The 18,653-nt window shown below is 48.0% G+C and overlaps 1 protein-coding gene across 2 annotated transcripts in view; it reads right to left on the bottom strand.

Annotated features, from left to right (window-relative positions):
• Nucleotides 1-18,653, bottom strand: part of NXPH4 (neurexophilin 4) — a 611,503-nt gene that overhangs the window by 51,427 nt on the left and 541,423 nt on the right. The gene's annotated exons all lie outside the window — the stretch shown is intronic.

The following is an 18,653-nucleotide window of genomic DNA, read 5'->3' as shown; positions in this document are numbered from 1 at the left end:
AGAGCAAGGGCAACAGGGTTACAATGGGGGACAAAACTACTACCAACAACAACAGCTACAACAAATTGGCGAAACACACATGCAACAGTGAGAGGGACTGGCACAAGTGCCACAACAACCACAGCAGCAAACGTACGTGATGTCCACCACACAACAAATACAGCACCAACCAGCCCAACACCAAGCACAACAACAAATGACGGCACAACAACAACACATCCAAACGGTACAACAGCTCACACAGATACAAGACACCACACAACCACCTACAGACATGCCAATACCACAGAAACAAATAGGGAAGGTAACAATACTGGGTCACAACCCATACACAGGGAACCCCCAATAGGACAGCCCACAGATGTCCTTGTTGTGTCCCATCCTGTCGGTAACACCTAACCCTGCGTAGGAACCATGCATAAAGGTGGCTATAGGTGACAAAACATTTTCCTTCCTAGTTGACACGGGGGGCCACTAGATCCTGTATTAGGGAAGGGAAGTTCAACTTGTCAGGCAATGCCATGCACACTCAAGGATTCTCTGGGGCTTGAGGGCTGGTTCCTTTTACTGACAACATCTCCTTATCTGTCGGAGATCACAACCTATCTCTGCCACTGCTATACTCAAAACAATCACCAGTAAATATACTAGGGAGAGACATCATGAGCAGATTGAACATGACTATATCCTTCACTGACAAGGGAATAGTATGCTCAACACCGGGCATACACATGCTCACCGCACGACACATACTTCAGGCTTACAGTGACAAGACAGTGGCAAGGACAGAACCAGTGGACGGGGACATCTTCCAATACGGAACAGACATGGCAATAGCATGGCTACCGGGAATTGAGGGTAAGGTGTGGAGAAGACCGGCAGCATACCTTTTCAGACCAAAAACGCAAATTAGTGAGGAGGAAGGGGCTATAATATCAGTGGACATCAAGAGTGTTATGGCAATAAAAGACTACATTGCTGTTCACGCCCAGGACGGGGAAGGGAAAGCTTGGAGGGCAGTAATAGCATTGGCTGAAGGATGCAGGCTGACGCAGGTGTAAGACAAGGAACTGTTCTCAGACAAAGTAGGAAATGGGGAGATGTTGTTCCAGATGAACATCTACGTTTGGTTGAGAGTGATGTACAAGGAGGTAGCACAGAAAATGGCAATGGCACTAGTGGCGCCCATCCCCACACAATCAGACATGTACGAGGAAGACTTATCAGCTGTACCCGCCTCTCTATGGAGTACTACTTCATATGATGTGGGATGCATAAAAAGCATTGGAGGGGTAAAAATAAAGCTAAAAAAGGGAGCAATGCTGCTCAGGGTGAAGCAGTACCCACTGTCCAAAGAAGCTGATGAAGGGAGTTATGAAACAATAAGTGCCATAGTGGAAAGAGGAATATTGGTACCATCAGAGTCACCATGCAATACTGCGGTATACCCAGTGTGCAAGGCGAAGGGAGGGTCATGGCGTGTCATACAAGATTTAAGACCTCTTAACCACATTGTGGAGGCAGAGTACCTGACAGCAGCTAACCCAGCCACAATACTGTGCGGAATACCAGCAGAGGCATCACGGTTCACCGTGATCGAGCTCAAAAATGCATTCTTCTCAATACCACTGCACCCTGACTCACAAGATATAACAGGTTTCACATACCGCAACACAAAATGGAAACACACTAGGCTACCCCAAGGGTATTGCGAGTCACCATCCATCTTTAACAAAGTAAAACAAATGGACCTAGGGAACATCGACCTGGAGAGCACGGTGCTCCAATAGGTGGATGATATCATCATCTGCAGCACCACTGAGGAAAAGGGCAGGAGGGACTCTGTAAAGATGCTCACAGTGCTGGCTGAGAAAGGATACAAGGTTGACAAGGAAAAACTCCAGTACTGTCAGGAACAAGTACTATACATCGGGCAGATCATTTCACAAAAGGGAGGTACATTGCATCACAAAGGGCGCAAGCAATAAAGAACACACCACAGCGACAAACGGTAAAGGAACTGCAACAATTTCTTGGCCTATACAACTATTGCAGAGCATGGGTTTTCAACTACAGAACATACATAGGACCCCTATTAGAGGCTCTCAAAGAGGCATAAAGGGGGGCGAGAAAGTTGGGATGGACAAGAAAAATGATGCATTTAATGTACTAAAAGAGGCCCTTTCAACGGCACCAGTTCTGGCTACCCCTAACTATGATGATGAGTTCTACATATTCTCACATTGCGATGGTGCAGTAATGAAGGCAGTGCTAACACAAAAGACAAGCATGCAACACAAACCAATAGCATTTTACAGTGGTCATTTGGATCCAGTAATGATGGGACACTTCCCGTGCGAACAACATTTGGCTGCAGCAGCTTCTGCAGTAGAAAAATCATCATCCATTACTATGGGATGCTCCACCACACTATACGTGGAACATGCCATCTTTGCAATATTAAACAAACCAAAATCCACACTGACTACTCAGAGAGCAACAGGGTATGAGATTATTCTCTCTAGACCTGAATTGAAAATAGTAAGGTGTAGCAAGGTCAACACAGCACAGTTCATAGCAGAGGAAGTGGCTGAAGGAGAATATGTACACGACTGTACACATGCATTTGAATTTTTCTCATCTACTAGAAAAGTAGAAGAAAATGCCCTAGAGAGGAGAGAGGTGTTATACATTGATGGGTCATCGACAATTGACCAAAGTGATGGTGTGCGGAGGACTGCAGCAGCTGTAGTGCAATTGAGGGAGGATTGGACATACGTTTCGGTCAAATGTGTTATATTACCCCAACAATACTCAGCACAAGTAGTGGAGTTGGTGGTACTGATCATAGCTTTAGAAGAAAGCAACGGGAAAAGAGTAACAATATACTCTGATCGCACATATGTCACCTTAATGGTACATTCAGGATTAATAAAGTGACAAAGAAGAGGATTTAGGAGAGCAGATGGTACTCCAGTGCAACATGCTCTCCTCCTGGGTGAACTAATAGAAGTAATAACATACCCAGCAAAGGTAGCCCTGGTGAAGTGTCAGGCACACACGAATGGGGAAGATCCAATATCAAGAGGTAATGAAACAGCAGACGCACATGCAAAATATGATGCATACTCTGGCAAGACATGGGACCTCCAAGAAAAACAAAAAGATAAGGGGAAGGTAAGACAGATGATAATGAAGGATGGGTACACCCACATCCCAGAGACACAGATTATGGAACTGCAGGCGGCAGCTCCAATGGCAGAAAAGGAACTGTGGGTTAAAAGAGGAGGCACCATGTCCCCCACAGATGCACTATGGTGACAGAATAATACAGGGAAAGTTGTGATACCCCTACTGAACACAGCTCTGGCCCAACTACACCAACCCACTCATACAGGGAAAGAGGTAATTGCAGCACGAATAAAAGAATCATGGTTCTGCCCAAGCTAAACTCACACGTTGCAAATTTCATTAGCAATTGCCTCACATGTCAATAATTTACCCCCAGTCACATGCTGCAAGTGATCAAAGGTACAATACCCTGGCCTGAAGGACCCTTTTTGCACCTACACATTGACTACATCAACATGATCAACGTATGTCAAGGATACAGATACATGATTGTAGTAGTATGCCCATTTTCAAGGTGGATTGAGGCCGGACTGTGCTCTCATGCAGATGCATTTAGAGCAGCTACATTTTTAGTAAGGGAGGTCTTCCTGAGGTGGGGGGTTTGCGAAGTATTGAGGTCAGACAACGGTCCCCACTTTGCCAATTAATTATTTCAGCACGTAACTGCACTTGTGGGGATCAAGCATAAGTTTGCCTTTGCATATCACTGACAAGCCAATGGCATCCGTGAACGCCTCAATGGCCTCCTGAAAGAAGCAATAGCAGAAACCCAACAAACAACCAAAAGGATCTGGCTCTATTGCCTTCCCCTTACTTTGTTTGAATAGAGGAATAAACCAGGTTCAGACCACCACCTCACACCACATGAGGTGGTGACCAGACGCCAAATGCACCTTCCCCTCACACCACCACCAAGGGCAATGCGTGATTGTCAAGCAGCAAGCACTGTTTTTGGTGAAGAAATGCATGAGTATGTCTCTTCCCTGGTTACTAGTGCTGCTTTTATCTCTCAACAGATTCAACGGACACAGGGCAGGTCAGAGAACAATCAATGGGAAACAGCAACCAACGAGGAACAGGAGTTGACTGGACAGTGGTCAGTGAAAGAAGGAGACAAGGTACTCCTTAAAAACTATCGGAGTAAGTGGAACACCCCTAGAATTACAGGGCCCAACACAGTCCAGAAAGTGGCCCCTAGGGCCGTCAAATTGTCTGATAAGGATGTTTGGACACACATCCACGACATCAAGCCCTACAAAGCACAGGCCCCATCCCTACAGCGACAGAGCCAACACTTATGCAACGACAACTAACAACAACACAGCGCAAGCGCCAGATACCCCAAAAGACACAAACGACCAACCACCCATAGCCCACCCCATGGTTACGAGGTCACAGACAAAGTACGCCCCCACACCAGAACAATAAAATTATTATCGTTAAGAAACTGCCAAAATAAACTGGAACAATTAGCTTGACTGAAAAGCACCCGCCAACAGCAAAAGAAGAACATTATTAGAAAGATATGTAATATACACCACACTGTGTAAACACGTGCATGCTCTCTTCTCTTTTGTCTCGCACATGCAGGTATTGCGCATTGTTATTGTTGTATGTAAATATCTGACAAAAAACATATGCCACTGCCCAGGGGCAAATGCTACCCACAGACGATATCCCAGAAGCACTGTCACACCAATTTGTATACATTATAAAAAGGCCAAAGGACTTAAGGCCAAGGAGAATACGCATCTATTATAATGCGTTTCTCATGCTAATAGTACGATCATTTCCACACCTCCACGCAGCATTACCTGCCTTGAGAGATAGGACGTTAAGGAAGGCGTGTGTCATGACCACTGTGAGGGGGCACACGTTGTGCCATGAGCAGGCTCCCACCAGAACCCGGAGGGCCTTAAAACCACTGCAAAATGGCTCCTGGAGTCAGTCCTGGCGCCTTTGGCACCAGGTTCATATGTAGGAAGGAAGGGCTGTTCACACTAGGTCCCATTTTTGTACATGGGCCTCTAAATCCAACATGGAAGCACCCACACAGTCTAGTTCTAAGAACCAAGCCATGCGGTCTAGTGTTTTGGGTGTGGCAGGCCTTGAAATACTTTCCCTGGTACTACTTTACCTGGGCTATATAAACCACACCCTGACTGCAGAACACGCTTCGTGTTATTCTGCAACCCGCAGCGTAACGCTCACTATTCTGTCTTAGCTGAGAAAACACCATCCAGCACTCAGCATCTCAACTGGGCTGCAATCAGTGGAAACCGAGAGAAGAAGAAACATAACTCAGCTGTGAGTACTAGCTTAAGGACTTTCGGCGAACCGCTACCACAGCTGCTGTTCGAACATTGCGACCTGCAATAACGAGAAAGGGAAAAACAATATTAGAACGTGTGCTTCCAAAACATCGAATTCCATCAGACTTACCTGAATTCCATCACACTACGCCACGCTTCTATCCGGAGCTCCACAGCAACATCTGCAAAGAAAAAGAGACATATTCAGGTTCGGTTTCAATATTAAACAACCGCACAGCGCTGTACTTGCCTTAACGGATTCCGGGGGCCTGTTTTTCATCGTGCTTTCATCCACTCGCAGCACCACAGCGGCCTGTGAGGAAAAGAAGAAGAAAACACAGGTTGGCTTTAAAAGACAATAAAGGCGCTGCGCTTCGCGCTTTCTCTTACCTAGAAAACGTGCCTCTCCATCCGGCACGCCAGCATCAAGACCTTCACACCTGAAAAGAAAGAGATAAAGACATTATCGAATTTTCCACCATAAACAGAACAAGGACTTACAGTTAACAAACCTACCTGCCTAACAGCAGATTCGGGGTCACCGCAGGCCTGGGTCCAAGGAAGATGTACTCCACCAGTGAAGCAACTTGGGCAGCTCGCCAACAAACTTCAAGCGCCCCTGCATAAGAAACGCTGGATGGACAGCTCACTCTACAAATACCTAAGGTGAGAAAAGAACCCAGTGGGAAGGGAATCGGTCAGAGGGAGGTAGAAGATTCACCCATTAGAGACAGTTATCACAAATCCTCCCTTCTGTAATTGCAGATTAATTATTCAGCACTGGGCAACTACGCATCCAGGGTTCCAGATCTCAGAGCCTTACAGACGCCCCCGGGGACACCAGGTGAGCGTAACAGCGTGGGAGGACCTTTTCGCCTGGGCATTGAATGACCACTTGATACGCAGGGCTTGAATAACAAACACTAATGGAAATAATGCACATTTTTAGAGATTTTCAGGTGGGCACCTATATTATCTAAAGTAAAGTAGCTGCAGGATGGCAGCACAGGTAAGATAAAAATGGCAGTGGTAATAGCAACTGTAATGAAGATGTTGGGGATATTTTTCACCACTGGTCTGATAACTGCCGCTGTCTGGCAGGCCTACTATGCTTTTCACGTGACTGCAACTCCCACTACTAACATTTCCCCTACCATGTCTGCAAGGAGAACTGTGTCAGGTGGTACAAGTAACACGGGACCCAACGTAAAAAGAGGTAAACATAGTGTTTCTATAGATGTACATGGGGTGGACACATATCTTACAGAATCCGCACACATCTCCAACAACATGTGGTATAAGCACATGTTCAAAATTGGTAAGGACACGACAAAGGACAACTGCTATGTGTGCTCGTTGATCTCATAAGCCATGAGCACCTCAAGAACATTTGTGGCTACTGAAGTACCAGGAGCCACAGCAGAATGCCTTATATATTTAGCATTATTTCAAACACGAGGGCGATTTCAAGGTCAACAGGCAACACTAAGATTTAAGTCAAGGTCAACATACCCCTACGAAGACAACTTCATCAAGGCACTGCCAATGTATGACAATTATCGGCAGTTGACTGAAGGACTTCAATACATAACCGACAGACCTGACAAAGGAGACACAAAAGAGGTCACATTGACCTACCTGCCATGCACATGGAATGCAAAAGAGGTTGGAGGTAAATCAGGGTGCTGGGAGAGACCACTAATACTAGTATATGGCAAAGTATATACGAAGAATGGATGGGTGAATGGAGTAGTAGGAAGCAAGGTATTGACATTGGCAAAATCATCAGTGATGACAGTACAAGAGGAAAATGACAAATGCTACAAGGAATGGACAAAGAGTGCAGTGCTGCTAACTTGGTTGGACAAAGAAGAGGAACCAATAACGATAATACCTGTTGCAGCTACACTATGTTACCAGCACAATGGTGAGGTTGATCTTGGAGTAAACGAAGGATGTAAAAGAACAATAAAGATTCCTGAGGGGGGAGCCGGAACAGCCGTACTGTTGGATCACTATTGGGCCTGCGGAACAAAAGCTTATAACAGCCTACCACCATCATGGAATGGGGTATGTATCGTGGTACACGTCAACGTACCTTCCCCGGTAGTGCACAAAAATACATCAACCTGCAGAATGTCCCTAAGATGGATGAAGGAACCAAACAGAAGAGAAGATGCCTAGATAAAGCAGGACGAGCTGCAAGGAGTGACATTACTACAGAGAAGAAAGTATCCAGAGTAAAAAGACAAGGAGAACCACTGACTGGAAATTACCTGTTGGGAAGATCGGAATCAACAATGAGTGAGATTCCACCAGCACACAGACTATTTAGCAGAGTGGCAATGTTCTTCTCCTCTGTGATACATCCAGGAGTGCAGGCGTATGCGAATGCAAAATGGCTACAGATAACAAGATGGAAGCTATTGATGACGATTAACTCCACCGTTAATGGATTTAACGCAATTAAAGAAGAGCTAAGAGCAATAAGGATGGTGGCCCTACAGAACAGGAATGTGCTCGACCTTCTGACAGCAATCGAAGTCGGTGTTTGTGCAAACATTTCGAAGTTCCTGATGCACGTTCATTCCTGCAAACGACGAGGACAACGGCACGTTATCTGCAGCAGTATAACAGCTGGCTAACATGCTTGCCAAAATGGAAGAGGAAGTAAAGAGGGTGAAGAAGGATGGTAGCTGGTTTTCATACCTCTGGTCATGGATGCCATCATGGCTGTCGGATGGTCTCAAGGTTGTGGCAGGATCCATGATCCTTGGAATGACTTCACTGATGGGGATAAAGTTATGGATGGCAATGTCGAAGCGTACTGCCGCGGAAATGATAGGCATGCATGTGCTAATGCCCGCTGAAGACGACAAGCACGCAGATATAATAATAAAGGAATGCGACAGATAGTGGAAGCAGACTTGTAGCCGCCATCAAAGTTGAGAATCCGCAAAACCCAAAGAGCTATGTTGGAAAATGTTTTTATTGCAAGCCTGGTGGCGGATGCGCATACATGTACTGGTCCTTTGATGATCGCGTGGACCGATACGGACACCTGGCAGGAATAACGAAGGTATGGCGAGTAAGAGGATATAAAAGAGTGGAAAATTTTGTGGTCGACAAGTCGACCAGAGGGAGGACTGAAGAGAGAAAATGGGACGATCCCTTCCAGACCATGGCCTTTGACGTCACGACCTAAGCACCTACCTCAGGATGAGTTCAGCCCTTTGACTGCTGCCCCGGATGTCAAGATCCACCGCACACCCGTGCCAGCTGCGCGTTACCCAAAGCACGTGGTGGGACATCGGGTGGAGTTGAGACCAACCATATGGACCAACTTGATTAGACGTCACCCACCAGTATCGCCATTGTTAGAGATGACATGACGACATAGCCAACGGACAAGGACACACATGCCACCAAGCACCTGGATCAGACACACACCAACCCACACGAAGAACATACTCAGTGCTATTACGTAGAGGACCGCTTACACTAACACACATGCATCGTTGTTATTTTTCACATAGGCTAACTACTGCACCGCAGAAACGCAAGACGCCAGAAGAGCTTCTGTATATACTTGCAGACGCTTTCACTACTAAAAACCCTGAACATGTCACACTGTAGATGGACTAATATATAAGGACCCAAGTCACACCTCGCGACCCCCGTGTTATGCACTGTATGCCGCCACCCATAGACTAGGCCAAGGTAGGCCTCAAAACCAGAGTCCCCAGGGCCGGAGCAGCTCAGACGGAGCTGCAAGGTGCTCATCATGCAGAACAAACCCTGACCCTGACGGGAGCCCCACAGCCAAGGCCATGAAGTTGCAATCTACATGCCACGCTCCCAGCGCCAAAACGAAGTTACAAGTTGGACACCGTAGGCGATGGGAAAGGGACACTCAATAGCCAGTAGTAAGACCTGTCCATTGTCTGCTACTGACACATAGTCATACATTGTTGCCAAAGCCAGCTACATCGCAAACTGGGAACGGCGATGGTTCCAAGCTTGGGGGCTTGCAGATGTACCAATCAGAATACGAGGGGCTAACCACTGATGACACTATAATTCAACCAATCACTAACTTTCTTCATGTAACACTTTCTATGTAGCATTTTTTAGGGACGACCCAAGCGTACCACCTGACCTCTTCTCCACCACTAATATTTTCCCTTATACTGATCCATACTGACCCTACCACTCGGGGAACCAACCCGGAGTAGCGTTAGGTTTAGGGGCTAGTTTTCCCAGGTGACGCACGTAGTAGCGTCATTCGATTAGAAAAAGGGCCTGCGAGCCCATCACTGCTGAGATGTTCCTTGGGTACCTATGCTCCGAGAACCTGTCCCTGTATGTTTTGTGCAATAAAGAGCAGTAACTGTTTGTTCTTGTGTGTGACTCATTTACAGATTTTGGGTGGGCCTGTCCTGCTCAGGCACTACCCTGTCTATGCCCCTGCCTGGATACAGAAAAACTTCTAGCTTCATTAGACGTACCATATATTTTTATGCATTTCAATTCATCCAAGACATCAGAACTAGCTGAGATTTGTGATGGGAGCAAAGCACTTTCAGTACCATACCAAGCCCTTTGCTCCACTTGTGTGGTTACTACTCGAAGAAGGTATTTCCATATTCCACCTTGGTCAGGCATCTACAGAGGGTGTGGTAGCTGCTTGCAAAGCATGATTTCCTCCTCAACTGGAGGAAATCACTTCAGACACGCTCCCAGGATCTTACCTCCACAGGGGCAACCTTCTTCATGAAGTCAAGCAGAGGAGCCAGGCGTTTGAGACAGTCTGTGCACCACTAACTTCAAAACAAAGTGGGCGTGAGACAGCCTCAGAGGGGGAACACAAGAAACAGTATTTTCCCTATGTGTGTACTGTTAACAGCGGGGGTGAGACTTCATCGTCACCACTTTTGGCGGGCATCTCAGAAGATGAGTGTGTGCCCCAGGTGCCCCGACCGCATTGAAAGTAATTTTGACCATAAAAAGCGTTTGTGCGCTCCTGCATGTTCACCCATGAGGCCTTTCCCGAATCCACCCCACTTCCTGATTTCCAGGCGCACGCCTCCCAACACTCCCTTCTTCCACCTGATTGGCCAGTTCTTTCTCGTTGTGTGCTGCGAGGGACTAGGCCCTGCACTGCTGCCCACAGCCACTTTTAGCCGCCATCTCAGAAGGTGAGTGTGTGCTCCAGGTGCCCCGACCGCATTGCAAGTAATTTTGACCATAAAAAGCAGTTTGCGCTCCTGCATGTTCGCCTGTGAGGCCTTGCCGCAATTCATCCCAACTCTGAGCGTCACTGCACTCACTCTTGAGCCCCCATTTTAAGTACATGTATTCCAGATCTGACTGCTGCTGCATTCATTGTTGTGTCCCTACTTTAGGTCCAGGTATCCCAAATCTGAGTGTTACTGCATTTTGTTGTGCCCCTTTATGGGTCCAAGTATCCTAACTTCTGAGCGTCACTGCATCTGCTGTTGTGCCCTCATCTTAGGTCCAGGTATCCCAACTCTAAGCATTACTTCATTGGATGTTAAGCCACCATGTTAAGTCAAGGTATCCCAGATCTGAGAGTCACTGCATTTGCTGCTGAGCCCCTATTTTAAGTCCTGGTATCCCAGATCTGAGTGTTGCTACATTAATTGTTGTGCGCCCACTTTAGTTCCGGGTATCCCAAATCTGGGTGTTACTGCATTTATTGTTGTGCCCCCATTTCAAGTCAAGGTATCCCAGCTTTGAGTGTTACTGCATTTTGTGGTTGTGCCACCATTTTATGTTCAGGTATCCCAAATCTAGAGGATGCTGGTTTTACTGTTGTACCCCCACCTTAGGCCTTCTCCCTCAGTCCAGGTGCCCCAGATCTAAGCGTTACTGCTATTACTGCTGTGCCCCTATTGTCGGTCTAGACATCCCAAGCCCAGGGGTTACTGGTTTACTGTGGTGCACTCACCTTAGGCCCTTCTTCCCTCTACCCAGGTGTCCAAAGTCTGAGGGTTGCTGCATTTGTTGTTGTGCCCCACTCTAAGGCCAGGTACCCCAAATCTAGAAGTTACCGATTTTACTGTTGTGCACCCATCTTACGCCTTCCTCCCTCTACCCAGGTGTCACAAATCTAGATGGTACTGCATGTGCTGGTTGTTCCTGCTCCCCAACCCATATGCACTAGCCACTGGTGCCTCTACACCGGGCACCTTTCGCACTGATCCATCGCTCTCATTATTGCCCTCACATGTACAATACTACCTCAATCTCTGTCACCCTCCACCATTACTCCTCCGCAGTGCCTCCAACCCGCCCACCTCCAGCCACACCCGTACACAACCATGGCACTCAACATACTCCCAAGCCAGACACTCGCACTACCTAGATCCCACCCCCTCACCTTCCCGTACATCACTACCGCACTCAAACAGACTCACTGACACACAGACTACCACTCACCACGCACCACCGCTCCCACATACAAGAGCAGCTCTACAGCACTCCATAACCCACCTCATCCACCCTACACCACCAACTCTCGCTTCCTCATTCTCAAACCCACTACAACACACATCCGGAATCATGCACACCCCCCCCCCCCCGACTCCCACCACACCCCAGCATACTCAGTCACACATGGAGCTCTCAGACCCCCCCGGAACAGCCCCCTCTGCACTTCATCATTCACCCACGCTCTCTTTTTCCCAAACCCTGTAGGTCATGCACAAAGAAACCCTCTACAACAAAACCCACCCTCAAAGTACACTACCCCTATCTCATACCCATGAAGCTATGAGACACTTCCACTCACACCCCACCCGACCTTCATCCTCAACCCTCGCACCCTCATTACTGCAGCCACTTCACACCTCACAAAACCTCGTCACCTCCAAGTCTCCCACTCATATCCCACAATCCATCCGACCCATCGCTACCACTGCACACACACCCCACCTCCCTGACCCAGCCCACCTTCGATCTCCCACTGAATACCCTCCAAATCTCCGGTTCTGGCTCTCCTCCAACCACCAAACACTCTTTACCACCCATCCTCACTGAGATCCCACAGCCTCCCACTTCTTCCCAGCACCGACCCTCAAATTCTCAGATAAGAGGGGTACTCTGTCATACTCAGAATCAAGTGACCCCTGCACTGTTCGCTTCATCCCCTGTCCATGCCCTCTCTGTCCCCCTCCTCCCCTCTCCACTTCCCGAGACAGGAGGCCCCCTCCCCCCCACAATGCATCCCACTGCCATGCATCCAATTCCCAGTCCAGAGGAGGTTTCTGTCGCTTCCAAAAACAAAACTCCTCTGCTAGCTCAACTCTTGCGCCATCTTTTGAAAACACACACTGCTATCCTGCCGCCCCTCTGCCCCCAGCCCTCTCTGCTACAAATGCAGAGTCCATAAGACCCCTCCCCCAGCTCATCTCTCACACAGGGGGAGGCTCCCCTCAGCCCAACTGCCCCCCCCTGTTCCCCAGCACACTCCACAAAGACACCCTCTATCACACACACTCTCGACCTTAACAACACTCTCACCACTAATAACCCAGAGGAATCACAGGGGCATTGTGGCAGCGTATGCCCTTCCCCTCCCCTGTACAGCGCTTCCTCCACCCTTGCCACGACCACACCCACCTCGGCAAGCATTGCCCATCCACCTGCCACCTTCTCCACCTCACCGACCACTCTAAATGGCTGCACCCGGCAAGCCCCTTCCCTTCACTGAGAGTGGCGTTCCTTGCCCTTTCCCAAACCATCACCTCTTCCCCCTTTCCTGCTGAACACCCCACACTCTTGCACACTCCCTCAGCGCCCAAACAAACAAAACTCAGAGGTAGACGGCAATTCTTGCTCTTTACTCTGCATGCCTCCACTGCCATACAACTCTTGTTCCACCATTCCTCTCCTACCCCCACTACCAGGTCACCTTTACCTCCCCTGCACCCCCTTCATTGTAAACAGTCCCCCGGCCTTCTCTCTCCCTCAACCCCCTCCCTCCCCTGTACACAATCCCCTATCAACTTTTAGCCAGACACCTCTGTACTACCCACCATCTCTTACCACCACCCATCATGCCTCCAAGATGTTCGCCACCACTCAAACCCACTTTCCCACGCCACTACTAAATCAAAGGCCTACGACTGCCCGCCATTTCTTCGTAGTCCCTAGAAACTCGATTCCCGCTCCACACAGACTACAGTATCTCCCCACCCTGACCACCTCCATCAGTCCTGTTATACTGCCCTTCCCAATCAACCCTATCCCCACCACAAACACCCTCCCGCCAATGACCCAGACGTCACAGTCGGGCCAACCCCAAACACCCAGGTAAACACTGTTGCCTCTACCTCTGACAAAGTCACCTGCCTCCTCTTCAATGCCCGCTCCATAGCCAAGAACAAACAAAGCATCTTCGATCTCCTAACCACCGAGAACCCCAAACTTATCTTCATCACCGCAGCCTGGTTCTGAGACGACCTCAAGCCTATCGCCCACAACACTTTGCCACCGGACTTCTCACTCATCACCCACAACAGACCTTCCAGAGGAGGCAGATTAGTCATCCTGCACAAACCTCATATCTCGATCACCTCCACTGAAACCCAGCACAGCTAACTTTGAATCTCTCCTAGTCAAACTCTCTCTCTTGCCTACTCTATCAAACAGCTTCCTACTCGTCTACATGCCCCTGGGCTATGACAGACTCTTTGCGAACAGTCTATGCGACTCATTAGCAGCCATTCTAGTTATCCACCCGGCACTCACCCTTCTGGGAGACTTTAACATCTGGTTCGACCTCCCCAACAACTCCATGACTCTACCACTGGTCGACAGCCTTGAGGCACTCCACCTCACCAAGCATATCAAAAGACCAACTCATACTGCTGGCCACACCATCAACACCATGTTCAGCTCTTCTGACCTAACTCTACCACTTAGAGCCTTTGCCCAGTCTTGGAACCTGAATCGTAGCGGGAGCATGAAGGAAGTCTGTACCTGGCAGAATTAATTCTTCACCTCACCAGCAAGAATTCCGTACACTCGGAGGCCTAAAGCAATCCATCGCAATTGATCAAGGGCGATTGTGCTAGACTTGTAACCCAAGACCCAATAACATCCATGAGCCTCATCAAGGCTATGCAATTATGCACTATGCAAACAGCCAAAGAAGGCCATTGCCTGCTAGTTCTGTGCACCTGGAAATGTAAGGGCAGAACTAGATACAGGGGGCCATCTAGCAGTTAATCTACTAATCACACCTACCATTGTATGAATACACCAGAACCACCCACTGGTAATCCATCTATCAGAACTAGCAGCCCAAGCACTAATAGCACTTGCGAACTTGATCATTGCCCTGCAAATATGCAATACACTATCAAAGCAGGAAATGGCCTTGATTGCTAATCCTACATACCTAGAAATCCCTGTGGAGAATTATAAAGCAAGGAATGTTCTGTTCTTGGCTAACCTCAACATTTTGGGAATGTCCTAGTAGAACTACCCATCAGGGATTCTATCTAGCAATCTGCCGACCGAGGACACCTGCTTGAACCTACACAATAACAACATGAGCTTTTGGGACAGATTTCCCTGCCACCACCAATCATTCTGCGCCAAAACAATCTGACCCGTCAAGAAACAAGGAGCTACCACACCCTTGACAGGCACTGGAAGCTGAACAGGAACAAGGTTCCTCTGGAAAACACACAGACACTCAAACACACCACTATGCCAACTCTTGCTTCTGCACCAACAAACAAGAGAACGCAGCTACACCCCTCGATTAATTCGGCATAGCTGCACACATACTGACACACCTCCACGTTCGCCTCAACAGCCTTTAGAACGCAGCTATACCCCTCAAAATTCGGCCTAGCTGCACACAAAACGTCATTCTCAAGCACTGGTGCCGCTAGTATGCACAAAGCATAGTCCATTGGTCTTGCTGCACACATTCTACTGATCTTACACAACCACTGCACTACACCTAGCACTATTAGGCAGCTACACACCACCTACTGCACTCTGGCTGCACACATACCAAGTGCACCCATGCACGTTGTTCCACACTACTCTCTCTACTGACCTGGACTGCAATACCCGAGGGCATTCAACTAACATTGCTTTGGAATCATAACAATGGTAAAAGGCACTATACAAATGCAAAATAACATAGCATAACTAACGTGCAAACTTGGCATGAGACCACATCAGAGACAGACCTCTAAAGACGAGGTTGGGGGCAGCATCTTTACCGGAGACATGTAAAGGGAGGGATGGGAATCCTACATTTACACCAGCAATATAACAACACCTGGAAATGTGACACAATCCCCTCACCAGTAACATGTTACATTAGGAGGCTTTTATACTGTAGCAAATCACCAATGTATTGGTTTCAGAGCACCTAGTGAACACAGAGACCTGTCTCCGGGAACACATGCCAACAGCATGCAACAGGCAAGACGAAGGTTTTCTACATGAGAGCATGCAGACTTTATCATCCTGCTGACGTGCGCGGCAGTGTGGGGATTTTAGGAGGGAGAAAGTAAACAAGCTTTGGCAAAGTCAATAGTTCTTGCGTTTATTGTTTTTTGCATTTCACGTTTATAGGTTGTGTCTGCAAACGCTGCAGATCGTGTTGGAACATTTAAAGTAATTAGTGGGTATGTAGGACCACGGGTATGGGCGCCCCGGTACTGAGAACAGACGTGGCTCAAATAAGCTGTTCTATGGGATGTATCCCGCTCAGGAGAGTCACAAGCACGTTGCAGATCACTCTACCTTCCACAGAGGAGAAATAGGTATTAGTATTTCAGTACGGTCCAACACAGACGGGCCATATAACGCTGACATGTTAGGCAATTCTTCACTCATGGCATCAGGCTGTTATGCAAATTCATATTTCTGCTTTTTGGGAAAGATGCAGTGAGAGAAAAGGTGGTTGCAGACCTTCCCGGGTGGGAAACATCCCACAGAATAGGTCATTTGGACCATGTTTGTTCTCAGCAGAGTGGTTGCCACATGTTTTGCACATTTTAAAAAATGTAGGGTTTAAAACTAAATTACAGGTAATCCAGACCAAACAAAAACCCTCTCTCGCTGTGCTTGGATAGGCTTATCTTCACCTCACTGAGAGCACCCAAAATGGCTGAAATGCACATCAAGGGTTGCTGATGGTGCTCTTGTTCAGAGAAAAGCCATCTATTATCAGACTCGGACTGGCCTCTAGGGCACCAGGGAACTGCCCAAGCCAAAAACGCAAAATGCTAGTGTGCGACTGTTTGATGAGTTACTTCACTCTGCGGCTAGTAGTTTTTACCAGTGCAGCTGAATAAACATTCTTTAAAATGCACAATTTGCATCACATTTTATCAACCCCCCCCTTTTTGTACTATTCAAACAGTCTGTCACAAAAGGAATGTATTGCCATTTGCAACGGTGGCCCACTGTTTTCATTTGTGCCCGAGACAATGTTATGCCCCAGTCCGACCCTGCAAATTCGTATTTCTCTTTTGTGAAAGGTAGAGTGAGCTGAGGTCTCAGCGTAGAGTGGGACCCAGGCCAAAGCACAGGTCTGGGTCATGTTCTCAGGCCATTTATGTAAATCTACTGCATTCATACCTAGAAGTGTAAAACAGGGTAAACAGTAGTACACTCTAATGAGCGTTTCTTTGCCGTTTTTCTGTTTTATTATTTACTTTCCCAATTATAGAGGGGGAAAGATTGAGATCCAATCTCAGAACACCACAGACAGTACAAGGAGGCTCGGAGCCGGCGCATGAGAAGGGGGTCTGGGGTGTACCCACATGCGTTCCCCCTGAGGTTACTTGGGCGCTGCACTGGCCAGCGAGAGTGGCTGGTGCAGAGTGCCCCCCTCCCCAGTATAAAATGGGGCAGGGAAGGTTCGGGAGCAAATGACGGTTGGGTCTTGAGTCGCGTCTCCTGCCCAGCCACCCCGTTTTTATAAGTGGCAGTGAGTTTTTTTTTAATCAGCGTTTGGGGTCATGGAAAATAGGCGTTGGTGGCCTACATAGGGGGGGTGGCGTTAGTGGGACAGGCTGGGGCATTAGGGGGAGCATTTTCATGTGTTAAATGGTTTATTGTTGCTGATGTGGCAGGTAAGCCAGGCTGTTCACCAAGAGTAGGTGGAGGGAGATTGGTATTGAGGGGAGCATTGGTGGAACGAGAGTAAAAGGGTGTGCTGGGGTCAAGTGGCACAGAGAGTAGAGCGCTCGCTTTGACATCCGTGCAGAGCCTGCTAACGCAGGTTCGAACGAACTCAGGCTTTCATCCTTCCGAGATTGATAAATGAGCACCACACACCGTGGGTAATAATAAGCAGCGCTCAGATACCTGAGGGTTCGTAGCGCTATATAAATGCCAAATTATTGTTATTATGGTCTTTTGGGCTATGGTTTGGGAAAGAAAAATTGGATATTTGCGCTGTAAAGGAGGGGGTAGCACTGTTTGCAGGTACATGCTAGTCCACTGGCTACAAGAAGCGTAAAGAGGTATGGAAGACAAAGGGGCGTGGCCTCTGGAAGAAGATGGGAGAAAGATTGAATTAATTATTTTGGTTCATTGTTAATGATCAGTAGTCTGTAAGGCCAGGGAGCCAGGTTAGCGTTGTATGCTAAGCAGTGGCCTGTCACATTAAAGTGACCTGTTCCACTATACGCCAGTCAGGAGTTTTGCCCAAAGGACGAAGTACCCACTTCTGCACAGTGGGAGACCCAGATCACATTAGATAAGCTCCGACATTCAGCACAAATTATCGAGGGGCCCTGCTGGGCCGCCAGCCGGATCAGGGGGCGGCCAGCCCCATCTTGGCAATAATTGTGCGTCAAGATGGCAGAGCCGACGCCGAAGCACTCTGAAGAAACCGCCAGAAAATAGCAAGCTTGCATGAGCGGCGCTGGCCCGAGCGAGGCATATTACAATATATTTGAATTACAAAAAATAGAAAGCGAGGGGCAAGCCCAGAAAAGGGGAGAAGACAGATGCGGGTTCCAAATCAAAGAGCCTATCCTTAAAGGAGCTTTTCGCCCTCTCTTTTCTGGAGTTTAAGTGGCACATTTCCATTCCATAATTGGCAGAAACTTCACAGGCCTTTCTTTCCCTCCTTTTAAAGCCGTCACATTCTGCGGGATGTGCCTGCCACGGATGCTAGTGAAGGGTGCGACAGGTGAATCC

The sequence above is a fragment of the Ambystoma mexicanum genome, chromosome 3q (assembly GCF_040938575.1).
Source record: "Ambystoma mexicanum isolate Mex_15411 chromosome 3q, UKY_AmexF1_1, whole genome shotgun sequence".
Taxonomy (NCBI): Eukaryota; Metazoa; Chordata; class Amphibia; order Caudata; family Ambystomatidae; genus Ambystoma; species Ambystoma mexicanum.
The sequence above is the reverse complement of the archived record's forward strand: the minus strand, read 5'-3'. Positions and strand labels throughout refer to the sequence as shown.